The 13,500-nt window shown below is 32.9% G+C and overlaps 1 long non-coding RNA gene across 1 annotated transcript; it reads left to right on the top strand.

Moving 5' to 3' along the window:
• Window positions 1-10,709: 10,709 nt before the first annotated feature.
• LOC107914441 (uncharacterized) lies at window positions 10,710-13,176 on the top strand. The gene is made up of 2 exons (XR_005919607.1): window positions 10,710-10,986; window positions 12,661-13,176. It is a non-coding gene; the product is annotated as an uncharacterized lncRNA (long non-coding RNA).
• The last annotated feature ends 324 nt before the right edge of the window (window positions 13,177-13,500 follow it).

Raw genomic sequence — 13,500 nt, 5'->3', positions numbered from 1 at the left:
GATTTCTTAATGTTTTGCTTTGTGCCAGATTTTTGTCTTGGGGGGATCTAATGGCCAGTAGTAACCGTCTTTGGCTGGTTTGCGGTAATCGGCTTTGAATAACTCTCGTTATACCTACCCACATTATTCACCTCATTTTTCCTCTTCCTCGAGACTTTTGAAGTATTGTCTTAGGAGTTCCACTCTTGCCCATTCCGTTTGCAACGATCTTCAAATTGTTTTAAAAACTCTACTTTCGCCTGTTTTGTTTCTGCTAGATCATCGAGGACAACAGGATTAGTTAGATTGCCTCTAAGATTGGAACCTGAGCCTGTAGCGAAATTCACCGGTGTCGAGGTATTGGTGTGGTACTGTGGTCGAATGTTAACAGTTACCCTTTGTGGATATGTGTTTGGTTGTGCTTGGATGTTTGTTGGGGTAAAGCCTGGAAGATATGCAGGGCCTTCATTATCATTCCCAAAGTGGACCACTGGGTTTTTTCCTTTTCCTAACCTCATATCCAATAACTGGGTTAACTGGCTCATCAAATTTCTTTGGATTTCTAGCATCTGATCCTTCATATCTTGTTGAAATTTGGCCAATTGCTCTAGCATCTGTATTTGCATCAGCTCTAATCTCTCCAACTTTTGGTCCATTCTTTTAGTTTCTGTTTGGGTACCACAGGAAAGTTGGTTTTTTAGCTGAAATAAATTTACTCAATTAGGGTCTTTTAATGGTCCTTAATGCACGTAATGTTGTGTAATACAAATGCATGAAGTGAATGCGAAAAGAGACGTTGATTCTTGGTTCAATTCTATTAGAACAACTTTACTAGAAAACAAATCTCTTTACATAAAGCAGATATATATACGATTTTGCCCTTATAGGCGGAGTCATTCGATCCTCTTCTTCATTCAAGCATTAAGATAAATCTCACGAACTCTTCAAAAGGGATGTCTCTTCTATTCCTTTTTACTTGATCCGGGCCGTGACTCGTTGCTCCTTTATCATCGTGATGCTCGTTGGCTTCCCTTTAAAAAAAGTTCAGCAGCTCTCGAATAATCTTCGTCAGCTTGAGTCTTCGGGCAACGGAGCAATGGTTGTGTAGTCCTCCATTAAACTATTATCTTTCTCTTGTTGTGTTTTCTCGAAACATATTCGGGCAATCGTATTATTTTTCACTTTATCAAGAAACCCATTTCCTTATGACAAGCTCTCTATTTAACAATCGAACGTAAATCAACACCTCTTTCTATGATGAAAATGCAATGCAATCATAATATCATGCAATCAAAACAAAATAAACCCAAGTCAGTATCACACCAAAAAGATATAATCCAATACAAACATGAAATAGCAAAAGCATTTATTCAGGAATCCACTAGGGTTTGGTATAGCTCTACCTAGGGCAAGTTCCTAAAGCTCACTATATGAGGCTTAGTTTCTAGAGTAAGGGTACCCGAACCAGCAGATTCCTCGATCCTCACCCATTATAGGCTCATGTGGATCGAGTTCAGTTCAGGGGGATACATTTCCCTATGGCTGCACGGAGATGAAAATCTCACGAAGACATAGGTACGGATGTATCCCAGAAGCGGTCCACTACCCTGCACGGAGGTGAAGACCTCACGAAGGACTAGTTTCTCGCTCCCACTTAAAGGGTAAAACTGACCATGTAATGCAAAATGTAAATGCAAATACAAAGTTGCTAACACCATGATGGGAAAGAAAAAAAATCAATGAGTATGAAGGGAACTCATGAATTTTTTTAAAAAACTTTTGATTTCTGACACAAAGACAAACATAATCAGTTTATGGCTCGACTCTCTAAAGTCCCCAGTGGAGTCGCCAAGCTGTTGAAACCGTTTTTTGAAAACAAAAATTTTGGTTGTCAACTTTTAAAAATAAAACTGGAGTAGCCACCGATCCTTTATTAAGGTGTGACCGGCCCACCTTAAAAATTATTTTGGTCTGCGAATTTTGAAAACAGGTTTGGGAGTCAGCTACACACGAGGAAGTGTTAGCACCCTCGTAACGCCCAAAAATTGGTACCAAATTGACTATTTAATGTCTTAGTGTCGAAAGTTAAAAAAGATTTTAAAATAAGCTTAAATGATGACATTTGCAAAAGGATAATCAATTGTTCAAGTCATGTAAAGAAATCGAGTCCCAATACGTTAGGGTACAATTCCTCATAATCCCCAAACTTGAATATCACTTTTATTTTATACGAAAAATCTTCATTTCGAGAAAGTAACATGCCACACCCAATATGTTAGGGCACAACAAGTTAAGTTCCCGAAAATGATTTTTATGCATTTTAAATAAAAAATATTCTCGGTCATTTAGGATTGACAAAGGAAATCAGAACCCAATACGTTAGGGCTCAATTTCCCTCGAGAATCCCAAACTTCCAATAATGCTTTTATTCAAAAAAATATTTAAATCAAGAAAATAACTTTGATGAATGGTTAAAACCAAAATGTATTTTCTAAAAGGGAATGTTAAAGTTAATGTACAATATGAAACAAAAACTTTAATGTAAAACATATATGAGTATGTATTTACAAAATATATATACAAGTACAATATACAAGCAAATTCGAAAATACGAGTGGGCACATACTTAGCACACAAATATAAGTGTACATATAAAAAGGGTAAGTGAAGGAATATATACAACAAACTTATAATAATTTCTAAAAATATGCATGTATGTATGTAATGAAAATTGTAAAAATAAAATAAAAGTATGAAAATATGCAAATGTGTACATATTTACAAAGGCAAGAAAAATGAAATGTATAAGTATATATACATAGGCCAATCGTGAAAATTCGTAGATTTATATATTCAAATACATACATATATGTACAATATGTATATAAAATAATGGGATACATGAATTAACAAAAAAATATTTATAATAATTAAAAAAGTGTATGTAAAAAGAAAATCTTTTTAAAAAATGTATGTATGTATATTTATATGTATAAAAAACCATGAAAACAAAGTAATAATTCAATGTGCGTATATATATATTTAAAATATTAAAGTATATACATATTAACATGCATATGCGCATAATAATCATAATATATAGTATTATAGTAGTAAATAAAATAAAACAAAATAATAGTATGGCATAATTGTGATAAAAACTAAAAAAAATGGATTAAATTGAATTTAAAATGAAAAAATGGGGGGAATTTAAAAGAAATTAAAAAAAGCACCAACTTGAACCCGTGCGTAACAGTGGAGGACCAAAAGGAGAAATATCCCCACCTTCCAAAACACTGCATAGCACGGGACCAAATTGAAACAGAAATAGAATATGCGGTCCAATTTTAAAAGAAGCAAAACGGGTTTAATTGGAGTGCGCTGCAAAAGAGAGGGGCCAAATGTGATATTAGACCATTAATAGTGAAATACGTGGATCCTGGAACCGGGTCGGGTCGACACGCGGATTCCCTCCCCAAAACGGCGGCGTTTTACAACTGTTATAAAATCTAAATTTTCCTAAAAAATTTCACTTTTCTCTTTGTTTCAACAAAAAAGGCAGAGAAACCCTCTGCTAGGGTTTTTTTGAACCTATTTGTGCGCCGCCGCCACTGGGGAACCTCTTGGCCTCCGACGACACCCCCAGCCTCCGATTGTGACGGAGAGGGGACACCGCGACGGCACCAGGTAAAATTCTTTCTCTTTTTTCCTTTTTAATAAGCGAAAAATAAAAAAAAATGAAAATAGGGTAAAAATAAAAAACGAAACTAGGAATCAAGAACTCCAAAAAACCACCTTTTGTATTCGGAAATCAATAAGTAAATCTCTACTTTCTCTCTGCTTTTCCTATCTCTAAACTGTCATCCCCCCTTTTACAGGATCATCCTTCGGTTTTATAGCCGAATATTACAGAAGTAATAATAAAACAAAAATTCCTTGATTCTTGCTATATTTTTTTGCTATCTACTGTTTGTGATATGTTGCAGATTCGTAGGAGACGTGTACGACGTGTGCGACATTTGCGGAGGTGCGCTAGGGAGAGCAAACGTGCAGAGCGCTGCGTCGTTGGGGCGAGGCGGCTGCGGCGCTAAGCTTGCAGCTACTAGGGTTTCTGAAGGCTTGTTTTGGGTCACATTGTATTTGGGCTAGGGTCTAGTATTTGGGCTGATGTAATTTGGGTCTTTTGGACAAATGTAAATGGACTTTGAAGTTATTGGACCTTATTTTTTTATTTGGTTTATGCATGCGGGCCCGGGTAAATTGGGCTTATTACAACTTAATTAATTTAATTAAATTTAATTAACAATAATATATTTATTATTTATTATTTATTTAATCCAATCATCACAAATAATATTTAAAAAGAAAAAAAATTAGGGGAAGTCACATAAAAGCTAGGTGACTCCGTTGCATTCATTTAATGGTGAGGTGGGGATAGAGTGCCTTTTTATAAAGAAAATAAGTTCACTAATTTAAGGCCGAAGTCCAATTTTTTTTGGAAGACTTGAATTAAGTTGTATATTTTTTCAATGGTAAAAATGTAATTTTATCATCTTAATAGCTTATATATTTATAATTTTTAAATGATTAAACCAAAATTTTGTTATTTTTAGGTGGGCAAAATGTAATTTTACCATTACTAATTTAAAATTTTATAAATTATAAAGGGACCTAAATGAATTTTTTTTATTCTAAGGAGTTGGGACCCCTTCCACCCCTTGGCTCCTCCACTATACTAATTAATAAAAAAAACATTTTTACTGTAAATCTCAAATGCATATGTACCACTCTCTAACTCAAGCTAGCAATGATCCCGATCAAATGGTGCTATATTCGATACTCAAAGGCATATGTGGTGACAATATCGATAAATTGTATCTATCACCTAGCTCAACTATCAATTTTGTAATTCATTCAACCATTACCAATAGGCATAATTATCAAAAATATCATCAACGTATATGAGTTTTAAGGTTTGAGCCCTTAATCTTTTTTTTTAATTGATACCCTCAACGTTACGATTTTTTCAAAATTTGGTCCAATTTTAACGTTAAATGTGAATTGACCGTTAATCAAACTGCTGGTCAACAAAGTAAACTATGTGACATGTCACATAAGCGCACGATGTCATAAATTACATCATATATAAAAAAAAATTGTTTAACAATTTTTTTTCATTTTGTTTTTTCTTCTCCTTTTTCCCTCTTCCCTTAATAGCTGTTCTCTCCTGTGTCCAACCCCTACCACCACCACCTTCCCTCTTACTCCTCCCTGTCCCAACTCCCACCACCGCCTTTTTCCCTCAAATGTATCATCAACATCTCTCTCTCTCTAGTTTGTGCTCTTTTGCATCCTCTTTTTTTCTTCTTCTTCCTTTACAAATTGATGATATTTTCTACAGAAATTGCAATTCTTTGATCATGATTTTTTTCTTTTCTTATATTTGATTCTACTGAAGTTCTTAGCTTAAAAGTCTGGGTTTTATTTATTAATTTATTTATTTCAAGTTGTTATTGGTTTTTTTGGTTCTGAGGTTTATCTTGCTTGCTTGAGTCCTTACCTTGGTTGCTTTGTCTTTCTTGAACTTAAATATTTCCAATAATTTTTTTTTGTAAATTACAGTAGCAAATTGCTGCAACTTTAAAGATACTAAAATTTTTTGTTTGCTTTATTTCTGCTGATTTTTCTTTTCTTTTTGTTTTTGGGTGAAGTTCATGTACGGAAACACAGTTCCAATGTTTCTCTAAAAAGGTTACATGTGATAATAAAGCATTAGTAAGAACAAGAATTTGCTTTGATATTATCTTTAACAAATAGCAACCATGGGTTTTCTTGCAAAAGATTTGAATTTTTTTTTTGTGTGTGGCAATAAGCTTAAGCATCAAGACTCCATTTTTGAATTTTTCCCCCCATAAATATTGCAAAATATACTATTAAAAGTGAACTTCAAATTTTTTGTTAGATGTTAGTATTTTGATGAGATTTCAGGGTTATTATATTCATTCTAGAAGAATAGAGTTGTTATGGACACATGTTGTTCTCATCTATTTTGTAGATTTGCAAATCTGGTATTTGGTTTTTTCTTCCTTTGTGGGTGCGGCAAATGAGTTGTTTTTTCATTTGGGTGAAATCAGGAATATGGAGCAGCTTAGGCTTAGGTTTCAATTCTTTACAAGTGCAATGCAATTTAATCTCATGCCTGAGAATCAACTGTTGAGTCCCAATGCAACACTGGTGAAGAAACTTCGTGATGCAATTCATCAACTGAAGCTTAGATGTGGACTTAGGCTCCTTTTGGATGCAAAATCAGCCATGGTGAGATGGAATGTTGAGGGAATATTCTTTTTCATTGCAAACATTTGATGTTTAGATAAACAATGGTGAGGTGCAGTTGAAAATTTCAACCTCACTGTCAGCCTCATTTTGGACCGGAGCTAAAAGCTCTAGTCTATACACAGTGGGCAGTCAACTTTTTTAGCAGACAAAAATGCCCATATATTTATTTATTATTTTACCATTTTATCCTTGAAAGTTAAAGTAATTTCTTTCCCAACCTTATTTGTTTTCAGATTTGGGAACTTCACAGATGTTTTGTTTTTTCATTGAGGTTAGGTTCCCTTATTTCTATGCCAGAAATTTACTTCTCCTGACTTCCTCACCAAGAACAGAGATAAATCCTTTGAATCTAAGGTAACCCATCTAAATATTCTCCCAAGATTCAAACTTTTTCTATCTTTGCTTCTATCGTTCATTGATTTTAACTCAATGCTTCCACCAGTTGTTTGAATTATTGTTTTCTGTTTACATGATTATCAAGCCTGGATCTGATTTAAAAGTTTTATTTTTTTATCCCAACTGAAGAGCTAGAGTTGTTCAGTTATCTATTGTATTGATTGGGTTCTTGTGATTTGATGTGTTCTACTTAATTTTATTTCATCGTTTATAGCTTGAAAGCTAGGATCTTCGGGTGAATAAAGACTTAAATTTGAGCATTGAGCTTGGTTTTTAGATATGAAACAACATTGGGTTGCTTTGCTTTTCGTGAATGAATAGCTATGGGTAGTCTTGACTGTGAAGCAATTGGCTGCTCGGTACTTGAATACATTGTTTAAGCTTGAAAGTTAGGATTTTGGTGTAAGTGTTAATCACTTTTTTCTTTTTAACTATTTAGTTATTTATTTTAAATAAAAGCAACAAAATTGGTTTGCTTAGGAATTTAGGAATTTCGCTACTAAAATTGAGCAGGAGTTTAGGAATTTTGGAAGAAAATAGTGTGAAACAAAATAGGTTTGATACTTGTGAAGCTTTTAATAACTCTAAAAAGAAACTGATGTTTCGTCTAATTCATGTAAAAACATGGTGTCATTCACTAAAGTTGTTTCCACAACTGGAAACCATGTATTATAATTTCACCCTTGAAGCTTACGTGTAAAATAAAAGATTCATGGTCTTTCTTGTCAAAATGATGAAAATGGGAATTGGCTCCATTGAATTTAAAAAAACTATCAAACTTATATATTGTCAGGGTTGCATTTCCTAAAAGCAATGGAATTTGTTGTTGACATGAATTTGACAAAATTTCCAAAATTGAGGTTAAGAAGCTGGAATTGCAGAGATGTGAGTAGAATTGGAGAGATGACATATATTAATTGGGTCTATTTCTGAAAAATGTGTATATCTTGGACATAATGTAGCATCAACAGATTCTCAAGTGAACTCCTCAGCTTTCATCTTAAATAAACAATTTTTGTATATATCTTCAGTTTATTAAGGAGAAAATAGTTAAAGAAGAATGGGACTATACACACTAAAAATTGTATTCTTATGTGTCATTGTTTCTTTACTGTTAACTTTTTATTTGTGTCGATGCTTGCTGTTTGTTGCCAAGTGTTATTTTCCTGATTTGGATGAGTTTTCTACTTGTTATCGATATAGTACTCTTCAATCTTTGCATGTACTCTCCAATTTAAAACTAGAGCTAAGCAGCTTATTGCTTATTTATCCTAATGTTTCCCTTTTTTTGATTTCGCTTCAAGCAGCACAACGATGGTTGTTCCTTGAATCTGCTAGTGATTCTTGTCTCTTCTTTATTTATTCTAATGTTTCCCCCTTTTTTTTTAATGTCTGCAGTGACAAGAGCAACTATATAAATCCATCCAAAAGCAAGAGGTAGTTTAATGTCTCTAAAAATGCCTTTATTCATTTAGTGTTCATCTTATGGCTTTCATCCATTCATGATGTATTATTCTTATTTTTTATGAAACTATATTATTATATCTAATTATATATTTATGGTTTTATGTCGATTGACATTTAAAATCAAAATAATAATACTAGATGGTAAAGACATGAAATTTTGTGGAGGGAGATAGTACCTTAGCAACAAAAGTTGTTTGGGATGATGAGCTGACATTGATATTTTGTGAACTTTGCGTGAATGAAGTCAATGCTGGTAATAGACCGACAACTCATCTAAACTCAAAAGAATGGGAAAGTGTCATTGCTCTTTTTCAAGCAAAAACACAAAAAAAATTATGAAAAACCTCAATTGAAAAATAAGTGGGATGCATTAAAAAAAGAATGAAGGTTATGGAGGGAGTTGCTTAAGGAATCTACGGGTATTGGATGATGTTCATCTAAAAAGACGGTCGATGCTATTGAAGAATGGTGGGCTGAAAAAATACAGGTTAGTATTAACTTTATCACTAATTTAATGCATAAAGTTTATTGAAATTAATAATTTACAATTATAAAAATCTTAGTATAAGATTTAACATTTAACATGTTATGTAGGAAAATCCTAATTTTAAAGGATTTAAGAAGAAAGGAATTGAACCACAATTGAATGAGTTAATGTGGCAAATGTTTGGTGGGATTGTAGCCACTGGAGAGAATGCATGGGCACCTTCATCTGGTGTTCTTCCAAGTGGGGTTCCTATGGGAGATGATACACCTAATGAGTGATTTGGTGATTCAGATGAACATAGTAATGAAAATGAAGATATTTCTCCTAGTGAGGTACCATCAAACCCTTCTCATGAAACTCCTAATCGAAGAAAGCAAACACTTGGGGTTGTACACGGTAAAGGAAAAAAAATCAAGTTCAAGTAGAAAATCATCAAGAAATGCATTAACTACTCATATTGAGAAATTGTGTGAGAGTATGGCTAGTCCAAGGAAGTTAGTGAATGAAATTATTTTTCCTTACTCTCAATATATTATTTCAAATGCAATGGATGCTTTGCGTGCTTTGGGAGATGAAATTCCAAAAAAAAGATGAACTGTACTATTTTGCCATCAAAATGTTTCAAATACCGGTGAAACGAGAAGTGTTTTTGAACTTAGATCCATATGATAGGGTTTGGTGGCTTTGACGTGAGTATGCTGAACAAAATCCAATTGCATCATTTTCATTCTCGGTAGCAACATCCTCATTTCCCTTCCAACCATACCATCAACCACCTCAACCATAAGCTCCTTAGAATTATTATTGTAATACAACTATATTACTTTTTTATATGTAAAACTAATGTAAGATATTTTTTATGTTTGATATTTTTATGCTATGCTTTTAATCAAGTTTCTGTGTTATATAGAATGTCATGAAATATTAATTTATTTTCATTTGATTACTTTTTCAAGTTATGGATGAATTTAACAATATTTATAATAGTTTTGATATGAATTATGATACCCCTGAATTAAGTGAAGAAGCTCAACGAAGAATAGCCACAATTGTTACCCAAGTTGAGCACAACAATTATCATGAAGACGAAGAATATGTGTTAAGCAGTGTAATGATACACCATGAAACTTATTTCACTATGCAACCGCGTATGGATTCAAATTATACAGGTCAAATATGGGTGGACGAAGTATTAAATGGGCATGATGATCGTTGCATGAATAGTTTAGGATGCCAAAAAATATATTTCACAGCTTGTTGCATATTTGCAAACAAATTATGGCTTAAAGCCTGGGAAAGTATCGGCGATGGAGAAGTTAGCATTATCATTGCACATTCTTGGAAATAGAGAATCAAATTCAAATGCAACAGAGCAATTTCAACGATCTGGGGAAACTGTTAGTCGAATTTTTACTGATATGTTGCATATATTTGCTTGAATGGGAATAGACACGATTAAACCCACTGAATGCCAATTCGAGGAAATACCGAACCATATTCGACATGATACAAGATATTGGCCTCACTTTAAGGTAAAATTTACACAATCTTTATATTTTTAAAATATAAATTATTTCTAACTTTTATCTCATTACTTGTATTTATTTTAAAGGATTGTATTGGGGCCATAGATGGAACACACATAAAAGCATGCATTTCGCCTTCTTGCCAAATACCTTATATCAGACGGAAAGGTGAACCAACTCAAAATATTATGGCAGTTTGTGACTTCAACATGTGCTTTATTTTTGCATTTCCTGGTTGGGAAGGAACAGCACATGATAGTAGAATTTTTTTTGCAAGCACTTAGAAAACAAGAGTTAAAGTTTCCACACCCTCCACCAGGTTGAACTAGAGGTGCTCATGGGCCGGGCGGCCCGCCCGAAAAATGGGAAGGTTTGGGTAAAAATATAAGCCCGAAATATGGGCTTGGGCAAAAATCGAGGCCCGTTTAAAAAACGGGCCGGGCCTCGGGTAAAATTTTTTTTGGCCTGGGCCCGGCCCGGCCCGGCTATAAATAATATATTTTTTTAATTTTATTATTACATTTTACATTTTGCCTTTCCCTTTCCCCTCCCCATTTCCCCAACCCCGTTAAAATTTTAGACAGAAATCCCCTTCCCTTCCCTCCTCCCTTTTTTTCCCCAAATTGAAAACCCACCTACAGTCCCCACCGATCCACCATCCCACCTCCGGTCTCCGGTCCTCCAGCACTCCACCTCCACTCCACGACACTAGGTGGCTGTTCTCTTCACTTCGATTCTTCTGCAACTTCCGAGTCCGACCCAAACCCTTCAAATCAACAAGTTCAAGCCTTCAAGGTAACTTCATTCTATTCTTCTTCAATCTTCACTTTAGTTTTCATTTTAATCATGTATTTAAGACTTAAGAGAAGGATGCTCTTTATTGCTGAGTTTAGTGACGGTGACATGCTTCGATTTTTAATATACTGTTGCCATGTTCTCTTTGAACTTTGAAGTTTGAAGTCATTTGCTAGTGCTTTTCATTTTCCAGATTTTGAAGTCATTTTAATATATTTGAAGTCACTTTGAAGGTAATTCATTTTCCAGACTTTGGCATGTCATTTTCCAGATTTTGGCATGTCATTTTCCAGATTTTATTTTATTTCCAGAAAAACCTGTTTACATGTATGAGTAGTAAATACTTCTTGTCATCCATTTTCTTGGTCAACAAACGGGAATTTGATCTTAAAGATCCTTAAGATTAAAATACGAATGAAGTTAGGTTTACATGGTCATGTTTTTGCAAAGTCAAAATTTCATCTGCTTTTCTTTTTGGTTTGATCTGTTTTTTGGTTGGTGAGAAAGTGAATGAAAGTTGCTGAAAATGAATTGAATTGAATTTGTTGGTTGATGTAAAATGAATTGAAATGAACTGTGGCGGGGTTTTGTTTTTCGTAGAGTTTCGGTTAGTAAAAATACATTTTGTAAGCTCATGGGATCAATATCTATAATTAATATTATGTATAATATTGATATTTCTTGTGAATTTACAGATCATGTCGAGGTATTCCTTAAATTTAGTGAACCTAATGAGCTCTCGAACACTGTTTTAAATTCTCTAATAAGGAGCCTATCTACATTTATATCCATATGTTATTTCTTCTTGTATGAAAACAGACCAAGCAAGTTTTAATGAACATAAGAGAAATAGGACTTTGATAATGAAATGATTTTGATACGTCTAAGAACATGTTCACTACTGGTCCAATGTATTTATGTTTTGTTATGAAATTAAATATTTTGATGGATTAATGTATGAATATTATGGTTTGTTGCTTAATTTTCCAAAGTCATTATGCAATATGCATAGAATATTTGTGACATTTTTTGAGACTTTTGGTATTATTTGACAGTTTTTTGCAGCTTCAAACTTAAAAGCAATAGTAGTGCTTATTGCCTAATGATAATATGCTGCTAGCCTTATTACTTGTATAATCATTTTTATTTTTATTCTCTTTTTTTTTAAGAATTGATTGTTAGTTTGTTACCTGAATGTCACAAATGTGTAATTATAGACAATTAAATAACATTTAAATTCAATTAGTTGGTAATTTTTTAAACTTATAGTGTATTAGTTTAGTGTAATGCTACATCAACTCTAACATAAAGTTTATAGATAACATGATGAAAGCTATTATTTTAAAATTTTTTCATTATATACAAAAAAAATATAATTTGATATTTGATATAACTTTAATAAAAATTAGTTTTAACTTCTAAAAAAAAAAAAAGGGCCGGGCCGGGTCCGGGCTTCATATTTTTTCCACGGGCCGGGCCTGGGCTACATCTCAGGCCCATATTTCGGGTCGGGCCGGGCCCAGGCCTAGTAAACGGGCCGAAATTTTTTAGGGCCCGACCCAGCCCATGAGCACCTCTAGGTTGAACTTTAATTTTTTAATTAATTTTTACATAAAAAATATTAAAATTTTTAATTTATTTTTAAACTTAATATTATGTTTTACTTTTTTGTAGGAAAATATTATCTTGTGGATTCAGGATATCCACAAATGGTAGGTTTTCTAGGTCCATATAGGGGGAACGATATCATTTACCTGATTTTCGTCGAGGTAATCATCAAGTATCTGGAAAAAAAAATCTTTAATCATGCCCATTATTCGTTACGCTCTGTGATTGAACGAACATTTGGAGTGTGGAAAAAAAATGACCAATATTAAGGGATATTCCAAGTTATTTATTCAACAAGCAAGTTTTAATAGTTATTGCAACAATGGTTTTGCATAATTACATTCGAAGACATGATTGGTCAGATGATGATGATTTTCAAAAATTTGAGAATATACCCGACATGCCAGTCTCTTCAAGCTAGTTTGACAGAGGTGAATCGAGTTCTTCTAACAGAGAAAGTGACCTTGAAATCACGATGTTAAGAGAAACCATTGCAACCAGTTTAATGAATCCATGTTTGTAAAAACATTTTGTATCATAACCTAATTTCTAGTAATAATGAAACTTGTTATGTCTTATGTTCCTATATATTTTTTATTAAAAATCATCCGTTTAGATGCTTCAAAATTTGATTCAAGTATAATGTTACTATTTGTGAAAATAATATTTATCATTGTTATAAAAAATATTTAACTATAAAAAATTAAAAATAATTATCATTTTATCTAATAAATAATTTAAATTAATTATATAATTCATTAAAATATTGGAAGATACATTTTAATATTTTATTAAATGAATTTATAAATTCACATATTTTAATAATTTTAAAAAAGTAAAATAATTTAAAAAACTTCTATTATATATCAATTTTAATCTGATGTCCTTAATAGTCATTTTTTATTC

This window comes from Gossypium hirsutum, chromosome D10, assembly GCF_007990345.1.
Source record: "Gossypium hirsutum isolate 1008001.06 chromosome D10, Gossypium_hirsutum_v2.1, whole genome shotgun sequence".
Taxonomy (NCBI): domain Eukaryota; kingdom Viridiplantae; phylum Streptophyta; class Magnoliopsida; order Malvales; family Malvaceae; genus Gossypium; species Gossypium hirsutum.
The sequence above is the reverse complement of the archived record's forward strand: the minus strand, read 5'-3'. Positions and strand labels throughout refer to the sequence as shown.